Source organism: Carcharodon carcharias, chromosome 10, assembly GCF_017639515.1.
Source record: "Carcharodon carcharias isolate sCarCar2 chromosome 10, sCarCar2.pri, whole genome shotgun sequence".
NCBI lineage: Eukaryota > Metazoa > Chordata > Chondrichthyes > Lamniformes > Lamnidae > Carcharodon > Carcharodon carcharias.
Genome location: NC_054476.1, coordinates 52,224,058 through 52,237,951, shown reverse-complemented (window position 1 = coordinate 52,237,951; position 13,894 = coordinate 52,224,058). Strand labels below are relative to the sequence as shown.

General features: G+C 43.8%; 1 pseudogene; it reads right to left on the bottom strand.

Annotated features, from left to right (window-relative positions):
* Positions 1–4,201: 4,201 nt before the first annotated feature.
* LOC121282828 overlaps positions 4,202–13,894 on the bottom strand; it is a 42,746-nt pseudogene continuing 33,053 nt past the window's right edge.

Here is a 13,894-nt window from a genome sequence, read left to right as displayed (position 1 = left end):
AGCAGAATCATTGCCAGCAGCTGCTGTCTGGAAAAATAGCAGCAATGGATATGATCTGAAATTGTTGAACTTAATGTTGTGTCCTGAAGCTGTAAAGTGCCTAATCAAATGAGATGCTGTTCCTCGCACTTCTGTTGAGCTTCATTTATAACAATGTAGGAGGCAGAGGACAGACAGAGAGGTCAGAGTGGGAGTGGGGCAGAGAATTAAAAGTCATGCTTGCACACTCAATGGAGATGTCACACAAAATGATCAGCTAATCTGTGAATGGGTTCTCCATTACATCATAAGCAGCAAATACAGTAAACTAAATTGAAAGAAGCTCAAGTAAATTGCTGTTTCATCTGGAAAGAGTATTTGGGGCCTAGGATGTTGAGAAGGGAGGAAGTAAAAAAGTGAAGCGCTGCATCTATGTTTTTCCTGAATTCCTCATTGGATTTATTAGTGACAACTTACATGTATGGCTGCTATTTTTGGACTTGAGCACACATTAAAACGTCTTTGCTACATATACTCTATTGAACCCCATCATAATTTTAAAGGCATCTATCAGGTCACCTCTCAGTCTTATCTTTGAAAGAAAAGAGCTTCAGTTTGATTTTCTAGTAATTACTAGTTTGTGAATGGTGGATATTAAAAATATAGGTTCAGCTTTCTGCATTATGTGTTATGTGGTCTTTTTGACTTTTGAACACTTCGGTAATTTAACAGAGAATTGGATATATGAACCAATCATTATTTTTTGTGTTATGAAATGGCATACTTTTCAGGCGTCACACTTCTGTGGCTACACTTTTAGGTGCTTTTGATTGATGTGATGCAAGAGATTGAGGGCAAGACGAAGGACTTTTAATTTTACAGACAAGCAGATCTTGTCTAAGTTGAAGGATACACAGTATTACAAGAATATAAGTATTATCAACAACATAATGCAGAAAGTGTAACTGATTTTTTTTTTGGTTACTTCAACATACCATTCAGGGAACTGACATGGTGCTATCCAAGTAAGATGATGATGAAGGTGGAGAGTCTAATATTATTTTGGTAAATTTTATAAATTAAATACATGAAATGTTTTTGGGAAGAAGGTTTAAGTGATGTTGCTTCAATCTTTTAAGAGAAATAGTTCATCTCTATACATCTAAAAACTTTGGATGCATACAAACATAACGTGATACAAAATCCTTTTGCTAGATTAGTTTCTATATTTTACAGTTAGCATGATATGTAATGATCCCCATGGAAACCAACAAACTAAAAGAACTAAATTTACTGATCGGCTCCCAAAGAAAAACCAATGGACAAAATTTCAATTTTTATAACCCTTACTTTAACAATCAAACCAAAATCAACTATTAACCAAGAATTTACAGGCAAATTCCACTCAATATAAACTATCAATTTCACTTTAAATAGCAGATACAACAAAGATAGATCTCTCAGATTTACCGGGCAGTCCATTTAGCATAAATGACACTAATTTCAGTCCTTCAAAGCTCTGAACTTTTGCCGGTAAAATAAAATGTGTCATTTTTATACAACATTTGACATCTGAAGATGTGTTCTATATCAAAACTTACAAATTAAGTATTCAGTTGATTGAAAATATTCTCTTCAGACTTAAGTACATACATAAAGACCACAATAAAAAAAGTTATTCAACATCAATTTAATGTACTTTGTGTTCTTCAGCTGTCAAGTGGAATCTTGGGTAATGAAACTTGAGTCATTTGGCACTTGTGGCTAGACTTTCTGCAGACAGAATACTACCAATTCTCACCCAAATTCTTCCAATTCTCACCCCAATTCTTCTTCTGGTAGTCCCTCAAAGTGAGGAGGATGCTTACCACAGAGTATAGCCCATGGCAAGAATCTGCTTGTGGAGTCTTTTAACGTGGAGAGGCTGCTGCGCTGCAACTACCACACAATTCTGGATGACCAGAAGAATCTCCTGCTCTTACCTCCTGTTATGGGTATATTGGAAGGATATGCAGGTTGATAATCAACCTGTTTGGCCAAGTCATTGGCCAACGCACCTTCCTCGGCCATCAAGTCCTCAAGTGGGACTTGAATGCGGAGCTTCTGGTTCAGAGGTAGGGACATTACCCGCTCTGCCACAAGACCTCTACTACCTGAATTATCATAGGCAATACAGATGAGGTGAGGAGCCCAACTAGGCAGTACAGATGAGTTGAGGAGCCCAACTAACTAGAAAGAGTGAACATCAACAGTCTTCCATCTTAGATTGCATTTTAGCACCACCTACCAACTGGTCCTGGTATTGTCAAAGGCTATAGCACTATTTTATTAACATGGTAAAATTTCCCTCACTGTGTCTAAGAACCAAGAAGAACCTAGTGAAATGGAACCTTTGAGAGAGCTGTTCTTAAATGATCGTTGAAACAGGTATTAAAATTGAGGGTCTCAAAAGCCTAGCAGCGCATTCACACTCCGCAAATTTAGCATTACTACAAAGCTGAACTGGTTTTTCACCCATGCTAAATGTAGGATGTTAAGTGAAGTTAGTTATCTTCCAAGTTAGAAGTTCTACTTTAGATTTTCCTTGTTCTTCTCCATTACTTATCTAAATCTTGTGGTAGGATGATCACTCATCTACAGACACTTGGTCCACCTCATTTCCCAGCACCAGGTTCAGTAAAGCCTCATGCAGCGTTGGGCCACTCAGGAAATTCTCCTGAATACATTTCAGAAATTCCTCCCTGTCCTTACTCTTTAATCTAAAATTATTTACCCAAATACCGAATGGGACAAAGTCCCTCAAAATCACCACTCTCTCATTCTTGCACATCTTTGTGAGTTCCCTACAGATTTGCTTCTCAATCCTTCTCCCTCACTATTTGGAGGTCTATAGAATACCCCGCGTAGTGTGATCATCCTCTTTATTTTTCCCCCTCAATCTCTAACCAAATGGAATCTGTCCTTGTCTTTCCAACATTACAATGCTTCCCTAATCAATGCTTCACCTCTCCTCCCTTTATCCTTTCCCTATCTTTTTCTGAACGCTTCATACCCCTGAATATTTAGCTCCCATAATTCATCATTTTAAGCCACGTTTCTGTTATTGCTACTACATCATTTTCCTACATGGCTATTTGTGCTTGTGGCTCATCAACTTTATTCAGCATGCTTTGTGTGTTTACATACATGTATTCTAAACCTGTCCTTGTGTTCGTCAGTCTGCACCCATGGAGAAATGATGGACATCCCCCAGTGGTGGCCAGGCATAGTATTTCTTGGCAGTGTGATGCAGCTAGGCTCAGAGATGTGCTTGCAGTCACCCAGTTTTAAAGAGGGTCTTAGAGGAAAGTGGGTTAGAGAGGTGGAGGGTTGAAGGGAAGGAATTCCAATACTTGGGGCCTAGGCAACTAATAATGTGGCGACTAATGGTGGAGCTATTAAAATCATGGATGCTCAAGAGGTCAGAATTAGAGCAGTGCAGATATCTTGGAGCATTGTGGGCCTGGAGGAGATTACAGAGCTAGGAAAGGGTAAGACCATGAAGGGATTTGATAACGAGGATGAGAATTCTAAAATAAAGACATTGCCTGACTGGGATCCAAGGTAGATTAGCAAGTACAGGGGCGATAGGGGAACAGGAATTGTTGAGAGTTAAGACATGGGCAACAGAGTTCTGGATAATTTTAAGTTTAAGTAGGGTAGAATGTGGGAGGCCAGTCAAAAGTCCACAGGAGTAGTCAAGCCTAGAGTCAACAAAGGCATGAAGGAAGGTTTCAGTCGCAGATGAGCTGAGTCAGGGAATGTTATGGGGGTGGAAATAGAGGTCTTAGTAGTGATGTGAATGTGTGGTTGACAGCTCATCTCGGGGTCAAATATGATACCAAGGTTTTAAACGGTCTAGTTTAGTCTCAGACTGTTGCTTAGGGGGAGGGATGGGCTCGGCCCCACATTCCCTCACTTGTTCCTTCCCTCCACCCCTCTACCCCATCCCCAGCTCAGCACTTACCTTAGGGTCCGATGCTGGCAAATCAGTAGCCCAAAATTGACTTCTACTTCATCAACCAACTACCTGGGGGCATACAAGTTGGCGATGGCAGCTCCCTGCAAGCAGTTCTCCCTGACTTAGTTAATTAATCAATTTCTTTTTATATATAAAAATCAGTGAATACAGCCGACAAGAAACAATAAAGAAATTATACAGATGATCGGGATCTTAATGCAGGGATCAGCGGTTAGGCTCTCAAACATCCTCCTGTCTGTTCCTGATAAACTTCAACCACATCTTCATCCTCCATGTCAAGCTCTTTAGGTGTTCGATGATCTGTGATCCGCTGACCCTCAAACAAAAATCAAAGTGAATTTGATGGAACACCCTGTCAGTGACAGTAGGACTCTTTTAGCTTTCTTAGCTGTGTGGTCATTTTCACTTTGAAATGAATCTCACTGTTGTCCTGGCCTATAAATTTTTAACTTAATGTATTCCCCATCCTTTTTCTCTCCCAATTGGCTGGAAGGCTTTGCCTCCTCGCGAGAGGCTTATCCGCTTGTCAGCTACTCACATTAACAATCTTATCACAAGTTTTTTACTTCAGAAGTACCAAACCCTTTCTATTGCTTCAATTCTAGCTAACAAGATCATTTTCAAATATGATAGAAGTTGCAATTATCTTCAAAAAATGTGCAGGTATTTTTAATATAGAGATTTTAATTTATCTTCATCCTTAATTATGTAATTATCTAACTTCAAATTAATCCAATGTAATCAATTAAATGATTTTGTTTGAACAAGACATAACCAAAAGACAAAATGAAGCTCCAGTAGTAAGTTAAAAGAGAAAGTTTGTTTTATAAGAGGAAAAGTATACTTAGCAACACAAAAGAGGCTTTACAGCTTCAAACGAGTGATCAGGTCACTGAAAGGTAAGGTTGTCCTCCTGTTCTTTTGTTGACAGCAATACTTTCAAGTTCTGCCTTGGGAACATCCAGTACCTGACCAGCTAGCAAAAATGTCATTCAAAGCCTTTACTCTCTCCCCTAAATTAACAATACCTCATCTCAGACCGTGGCCAGAATTTTCCCGTCGCCGATTTGGGGGCGGAGCCCGCTCGCCGACAGGAAAATGACGCGGGATGACGTCGGGAGGAACCCCCCGATGTCATCCCAGTCCCTTTAAGTTTTCAGGAAGGCGGGCGGACAGCGAAATCAGCTGTCCGCCCGCCGACCTGTCAATGGCCAATTGAGGCCATTGACAGGGTAATTAAAGTAATTAAAGGCCCTGCCCGTCCAACCTTAAGGCTAATAATAATAATAATATAAAAACAAAAAAACTGCGGATGCTGGAAATCCAAAACAAAAACAAAAACAGAATTACCTGGAAAAACTCAGCAGGTCTGGCAGCATCGGTGGAGAAGAAAAGAGTTGATGTTTCGAGTCCTCATGACCCTTCGACAGAACTTAAGGCTGGCGGGCAGGCCAGGAGCCCCAGTGGGCTTCTGATAATACACGAAACCTCATCCACTGGCGGGATGAGGTTTCATGTTCCTTTTTAAAGACTTTAATAAATGTAATGTGATATTTATTAACATGTCCCATCTCGTGTGACATTGTCACATGAGGGAGACATGTTAATAATATTTTTATTACTCTATTTTTTAACTTTTGTGCACTGTCAGTAATCTCCCTGAGACAGCACTTTGTCTCAGGGAGCAGTGCGCTCTTTCGCATGCATGCGCGAAAGAGCGTACTTTAACAGCTGGGGATTCCTTCACAACAAAAACAGAATTACCTGGAAAAACTCAGTAGGCCTGGCAGCATCGGCGGAGAAGAAAAGAGTTGACGTTTCAAGTCCTCATGACCCTTCAACAGAACTGAGTGAATATTAGGAGAGGGGTGAAATATAAGCTGGTTTAAGGTCGGGGGGGTGGGGGGGGGTGTGTGTGGCGGGGGTGGCAGACAGAAGTGCAGGGGGTGGGGGGGGTTGGTTGTAGGGACAAGCAAGCAGTGATAGGAGCAGATAATCAAAAGATGTCACACACAGAAGAACAAAGAGGTGCTGAAGATGGTGATATTATCTAAACGAATGTGCTAATTAAGAATGGATGGCAGGACACACAAAGTATAGCTCTAGTGAGGATGGGATGGAAAGATTCACAGGCCATAAAAGATATAGATTTAAAAATAATGGAAATAGGTAGTTAAAGAAAAATCTATATAAATTATTGGAAAAAACAAAAGGAGGGGGAAGAAACGGAAAGGGGGTGGGGATAGAGGAGGGAGTTCAAGATCTAAAGTTGTTGAATTCAATATTCAGTCCAGAAGGCTGTAAAGTGCCTAGTCGGAAGAGGAGGTGCTGTTCCTCCAGTTTGCATTGGGCTTCACTGGAACAATGCAGCAAGCCAAGGACAGACACGTGGGCAAGAGAGCAGGGCGGAGTGTTAAAATGGCAAGCAACAGGGAGGTTTGGGTCTTTCTTGCAGACAGACCGCAGGTGTTCTGTAAAGCTGTCGCCCAGTTTTCGTTTGGTCTCTCCAATGTAGAGGAGACCGCATTGGGAACAACGAATGCAGTAGACTAAGATAGAGGAAATGCAAGTGAAATGCTGCTTCACTTGAAAGGAGTGTTTGGGTCCTTGGACAGTGAGGAGAGAGGAAGTGAAGAGGCAGGTGTTGCATCTTTTGCGTGGGTATGGGGAAATGCCCTAGGTAGGGGTTGAGGAGTAGGGGGTGATGGAGGAGTGGACCAGGGTGTCCCGGAGGGAATGATTCCTGCGGAATGCCGCCGGGGGGGGGGGGGGTGAAGGGAAGATGTCTTTGGTGGTGGCATCATGCTGGAGTTGGCGGAGGATGACCCTTTGAATGCAGAGGTTGGTGGGGTGATAAGTGAGGACAAGGGGGACCCTATCATGTTTCTGGGAGGGAGGAGAAGGCATGAGGGTGGATGCGCGGGAGATGGGCCAGACACGGTTGAGAGTCCTGTCAATGACCGTGGGTGGAAAACCTCGGTTAAGGAAGAAGGTAGACACGTCAGAGGAACTGTTTTTGAAGGTAGCATCATCAGAACAGATGCGACGGAGGCGAAGGAACTGAGAGAATGGGATGGAGTCCTTACAGGAAGCGGGGTGTAAGGAGCTGTAGTCGAGGTAGCTGTGGGAGTCGGTTGGCTTGTAATGGATATCGGTGACAGTCTATCACCAGAAATTGAGACAGTGCGGTCAAGGAAGGGAAGGGAAGTGTCAGAGATGGACCTTGTGAAAATGATGGAGGGGTGGAGCTTGGAAGCAAAATTAATAAATTTTTCCAGGTCCCGACGAGAGCATGAAGCAGCACCAAAGTAATCATCGATCTACTTGAGAAAAAGTTGTGGGAGGGGGCCGGAGTAGGACTGGAACAAGGAATGTTCCACATACCCCATAAAGAGATAGGCATAGCTGGGGCCCACACAGGTACCCATAGCCACACCTTTTATTTGGAGGAAGTGAGAGGAGTTAAAGGAGAAATTGTTCAGTGTGAGAACATGTTCAGCCAAACGGAGGAGAGTAGTGGTGGATGGGGATTGTTCGGGCCTCTGTTTGAGGAAGAAGCTAAAGGCCCTCAGACCATCCTGGTGGGGGATGGAGGTGTAGAGGGATTGGATGTCCATGGTGAAGAGGAAGCGATTGGGGCCAGGGAACTGGAAATTGTTGATATGATGTAAGGTGTCAGAGGAATCACAGATGTAGGTGGGAAGGGACTGGACAAGGGGAGAGAGAAGGGAGTTAAGATAACGAGAAATGAGTTCCGTGGGGCAGGAATAGGCTGACACGATCGGTCTGCTGGGACAGTTCTGTTTGTGGATTTTGTGTAGGAGGTAGAAGCGGGCCATCCGAGGTTGGGCAACTATCAGGTTGGAAGCTGTGGGAGGAAGATCTCCAGAGGAGATGAGGTCAGTGACAATCCTGGAAACAATGGCTTGATGTTCAGTGGTGGGGTCATGGTCCAGGGAGAGGTAGGAGGAAATGTCTGCGAGTTGACGCTCAGCTTCCACGAGGTAGAGGTCAGTGCGCCAGACAACAACAGCACCACCCTTGTCAGCTGGTTTGATGACAATGTTGGGGGTGGACCTGACAGAATGGAATGCAGTAAGTTCAGAGAGAGACAGATTAGAATGGGTGAGAGGAGCAGAGAAATTGAGACGACCAATGTCATGCTGACAGTTCTCAATGAAAAGATCAAGAGAAGGTAAGAATCCAGAGGGAGGGGTCCAGGTGGAGGGAGAATATTGGAGGTGGGTGAAAGGACCCACTGAATGGGGAGAGGACTCCTGCCCAAAGAAGTGAGCAAGGAGACGAAGACAGTGGAAGAAGAGTTCAGCATCATGCTGAGCCCGAAATTCATTGAGATGAGGGCGTAAGGGTATGAAACTAAGTCCTTTGCTGAGCACTGAACGTTCAGCATCAGAAAGGGGAAGGTCAGGGGGTATAGTGAATAGACGACTGGGGCTGGGATTGGAAGATGGGTTGGGGACGGAGGGACAGGCAGGGGTGGAGGGTCCTAGATGGGTGTTGGTGTCGATGAGTTGTTGGAGCTTGCGTTCCTTAGCACTTGAGAGAAAGAGAAAAAGTTTCTTGTTGAGGCGTCGGATGAGACGAAGAATAAAATGAAACTGGGGGCACCCGCAGCTTTGAAAAAAGGTGCGGCGGTGCTGCTGGAGGGAGAGGTCGAGTGTGTTCATATGGCGGCACATGGCACTGAGTGTGGATCTCAGAATGCGAGGGATTTCTTCCCCCCCTGCACAGGAAGTGCATAGCGCTTCCTGTTGGGCAGGCCACTGGGCGGGCCTTAATTGGCCCGCCCACTCAAAATGGCGGCAGGCCCCGTTTCGGTGGCGGGGGTCGGCTACCTGCCTGCCGCCAAGCCAGTGGGGCCCGCATGCCCACCAAGGGCAAAATTCTGCCCCATGTCTGTAATTTCCCAATTGGTTAATTTAATTGTTGGTTTGTTTTAATTGGAGTTTGACTAGCTACGAACATCAGCTCTTGAAAGGACAACGTTTCTTTTGCAGTATCTTTTGTTATCTGACTTCATACGATCCATTTGGTGAAGGCTTTTGCTGAGCTTAGCACAACATATCTGATTGGTACTCATCCAAATCAGACATATCAAAATAGTATTTAAACTTAAGATTTTAAATCCAGCTTTAAAATAACTACTTGATTAATTACTATTTCTTCAACTGTAACTTAATTGAGGTACACTATATGGTCAATCATCTGTTTCTGGCTGATTTCTAATTATGTAATAACCTTTAATAAATACATGTGAGTGATTATAAAAGGCAGAACACAAAACTGCTTCTGATCTCAGTGTAACCATAAAATAACGTTTTGACTTTGTTAGCTTATTACTATGAATATATAACAGGAAATTAATCTAAAAATGGTTAAATTACACTAAAATCTATTACCCAAGCTTACTTACAAACATAATTCCACATGACCATTGTATCATTGGGATTAATGACAATCTTTCTTGCTCGTTGTCAGCTAATTTTAACAGGATTATGGACTTAAAACAATTCCTTTTAATACCACTATATTTACAAGTTATTCTGGCCAGTCTTGCTGTTCAAATCCTGTATAAAAGCTCCGCAAACTTGATTTGTGTTTCAAATATCTCAGGCAGCACAAACATTATTTCTGATATAAAAGAAAAGTTGCAAAAATCTACAAAAAGGTTCAGAGTCATAAAGATCACCATTGTCATGAAGATGTGCTTTATGCCAAATAATATATTTTTTAATCTACCAGCCAGAAATATGAATAGAACTTTCAAAACAGACTTTTTTTAAATCATAGACTAAAGTGGTTTGAACTCACAGTCCAAGATAGCTAACCCAATTTGTATTACTATACATTCTAAATTCCAATTCATTGGCATGGAGTCAGTATATCTGCAAAAATACATCGTAACAATGACTTCAGGGGACTCATATCTCCTGCCTCATTAGCAAGGCATCTATGGCAATCACCTGAGGTATTCAATTATTGGAGATGGGCCATTAAGACGAATCACTTGCAGAATGGGACCCTGGCTAAGTTGCTTTCAGACATGAGTTAATCAAGTCACCTTTGGAATACACAGACAATGGCAGTTGGAGAAGGAAGGTCACATGATAAGCCAAACCTTTATACGCTTTAAGCAAGTTTTCTCAGCAGAAAAACAATTTAGGGAGAAGACCTAAGTGGGTTCATTTGTTTTTATTCATTCATGGGATGTGGGCTTCGCTGGCTGGGCCAGCATTTATTGCCCATCTCTAGTTGCCCTTGAGAAGGTGATGGTGAGCTGCCTTCTTGAACCGCTGCAGTCCATGTGGTGTAGGTACGGCGATATATTTCCAATTCAGGATGGTGCATGACTTGGAGGGGAACTTCCAGGTGGTGGTGTTCCCATCTATCTGCTGCCCTTGTCCTTCTAGATGTTAGCGGTCATGGGTTTGGAAGATGCTATCTCTGGAGCTTTGGTGAATTCCTGTAGTGCATCTTGTAGACGGTACACACTGTTGCTACTGTTGGTGGTGGAGAGAGTGAATGTGGTGCCAATCAAGTGGCCTGCTTTGACTTGGATGGTGTCTAGCTTCTTCAGTGTTGTAGGAGCTGCACTCATCCATACAAGTGGGGAGTATTCCATCATGTTTCTGACTTGTGCCTTGTAGATGGTGGACAGGCTATGGGGAGTCAGGAGGCGAGTTACTCCTCACACGATTCCTAGCCTCTGACCTGCTCTTATTGCCACAGTATCTATATGGCTAGTTCAGTTCAGCTTCTGGTCAATGGTAACCCCAGGATGTTGATAGTGGGGGATTCAGTGATGGTAATACCATTAAACATCAAGGGCTGATGGTTGGATTCTCTCATGTTGGAGATGGTCATTGCTTCACACTCATGTGGCACGAATGTTACTTGCTACATGTCAGCCCAAGCCTGGAGACTGTGCAGGTCTTGCTGCATTTGGACATGGACTGCGTCAGTATCTGAGGAGTCACGAATGGTGCTGAACATTGTGCAATCATCAGCGAACATTCCCATTTCTGACCATATGATGGAAGGATGGTCATTGATGAAGCAGCTGAAGATGGCTGAGCCTAGGACACTATCCTGGGGAACTCCTGCAGTGATATCCTGGAGCTGAGATGACTGACCTCCAACAACCACCTTCCTTTCTGCTAGGTATGACTCCAACCAGCGGAGAGTTTTCCCCCTGATTCCCATTAACCCCAGTTTTGCTAGCGCTCCTTAATGCCACACTCGGTCAAATGCTATCTTGATGTCAAGGGCAGTCAATCTCACCTCACCTCAGGAGTTCAGCTCTTTTGTCCATGTTTGAACCAAGGCTGTAACGAGGTCAGGAGCTGAGTGGCCCTGGCGTAACCCAAATTGGGCATCAGTGAACAGGTTATTGCTAAGCAAATTACACTTGATAGCACTGTTGATGACCCCTTCCATTACTTTACTGATAATCGAGAGTAGACTGATAGGGCGGTAGGTAATTGGCCAGGTTGGATTTGTCCTGCTTTATTTGTATAGGACATACCTGGGCAATTTTTCACAAAGCTGGGTAGATGCCAGTGTTGTAGCTGTACAGAAACAGCTTGGCTAGGGTTGCAGCAAGTTCGGGAGCACAAGTCTTCAGTACTATTGCCGGAATATTGTCAGGGCCATAGCCTTTGCAGTTTCCAGTGCCTTCAGCCGTTTCTTGATGTCACATGGAGTGATTCAAATTGGCTAAAGACTGGCATCTGTGATGCTGAGGACCTCTGGAGGAGGCTGAGATGGATCATCCACTTGGCACTTCTGGCTGAAGATTGTTGCGACTGCTACAGCCTTATCTTTTGCACGGCTCTGTTGGGCACCTCCATCATTGAGGATGGGGATATTTGTGGAGCCTCCTCCTCCAGTGATTTGTTTAATTGTCCACCACCATTTACGACTGGATGTGGCAGGACTGCAGAGCTTAGATCTGATCCGTTGGTTGTGGGATCGCTTAGCTCTGTCTATCACTTGCTGCTTATGCTGTTTGGCATGCAAGTAATCCTGTTTTATAGCTTCACCAGGTTGACACTCATTTTTAGGTATGCCTGGTGCTGCTCCTGGCATGCCCTCCTGCTCTCTTTATTGAACCAAGGTTGATCCCCTGGTTTGATGGTAATGGTAGAGTGGGGGGTATGCCGGGCCATGAGGTTACAGATTGGGTACAATTCTGCTGCTGCTGATGGCCCTCGGCGCCTCATGGATGCCCAGTCATGACTTGCTAGATCTGTTTGAAATCTATCCCATTTAGCATGGTGGTAGTGCCACATAACACGATGGAGGGTATCCTCAATGTGAAGGCAGGACTTTGTCTCCACAATGACTGTGTGGTGGTCACTCCTACCGAAATTGTCATGGACAGATGCATCTGAGGCAGGCAGGTTGGTGAGGATGAGGTCAAGTATGTTTTTCTCTCTTGTTGGTTCCCTCAGCATCTGCCTCAGACCCATTCTCGCAGCTATGTCCTTTAGGACATGTCTAGCTCGGTCAGTGGCAGTGCTACTGAGCCACTTTTGGTGAAGGACATTGAAGTCCCCCACCCAGAGTACTTTCTGCACCTTTGCCACCCTTAGTGCTTCCTCCAAGTGATGTTCAACATGGAGGAGCACTGATAATCAGCTGAGGGAGGGCAGTACGTGGTAATTAGCAGGAGGTTTCCTTGCCGATGTTTGACCTGATGCCATGAGACTTCACGGGGTCCGGAGTCGATGTTAAGGACTCGCAGGGCAACTCCCTCCCATCTGTATAGCACTGTGCCGCCACGTCTGCTGGGTCTGTCCTGCCAGTGGGACATTACCTGTAAGGTATGATTCCATGAGGATGACTAGTCTGTGAGACAGCTTTCCCAATTTTGGCACTAGACCCCAGATGTTAGTAAGGAGGACTTTGCAGGGTCAACAGGGCTGCGACTGCTGTTGTCGTTTCCAGTGCCTAGGTCGATGACGGGTAGTCCGTCCGGTTTCATTCCTTTTTTGTGTCTTTGTAGTGGTTTGTTACAACTGAGTGGCTTGCTAGGCCATTTCAGAGGGCATTTAAGAGTCAACCACATTGCTGCGGGTCTGGAGCCACATGTAGGCCAGACCAAGTAAGGACGACAGATTTCCTTCCCTAAAGGACATTAGTTCGCTCTGCCTCCTTTTTCCCCCAACCCACTTTGTCAGCTTCGAGCCCTATTTGCCGACTGTGATCATCTTGAGACACCACTTGAAAGAATCCAACACAGCACCACCATCTCCTGATGAACAACCAATTCAGTCGTCTACATCTTTAAGTTGCAAGCAGCAAAAACATCAAATTCAGCCTGAAGCACCAAACTACAGACTGTATACACTTTTATTTTTTCTTTTATGGACTCTAATTTGGCCAATTTATCCTTCCCCATTTTGTAATCTGTATTTGTGTGTGTGTGAACATTGACAGTGTGTGTGTTTGTGTAAGTTGGTGCATATTTTATTATTTTATTTAGATTGGTTTAAGTATAATAAAGCTAACCTCTTTCTTTGTTAAACTCAACAGGTTTGTTAACCTGTCCTATTGGTTCTTTCACAATCACAGCGCATAAACAGTTAAGTACTCACTGAACTGGCAAATAAATCCTTTTCAAAATAAAAACCTATTACTGTCAAACGCATAGGGTAACGAGGGAAGCCATTCGGCCCCTCCTCACCTGGTGGTAACACCATAGTTTGAAAAATGAAGTCCTAAGTGCAGCAAATTTCTATAATTTGACAACTTCTTGGCCAGACTTGTGGCTGAAGAACAAATGTAAACTGTTATCACCTGTGGAAATGTAGCAAGAATAGGTTCCCCAAAATTTTGAAATTTGCTTTACATTTATCTATTTCCCTTGGG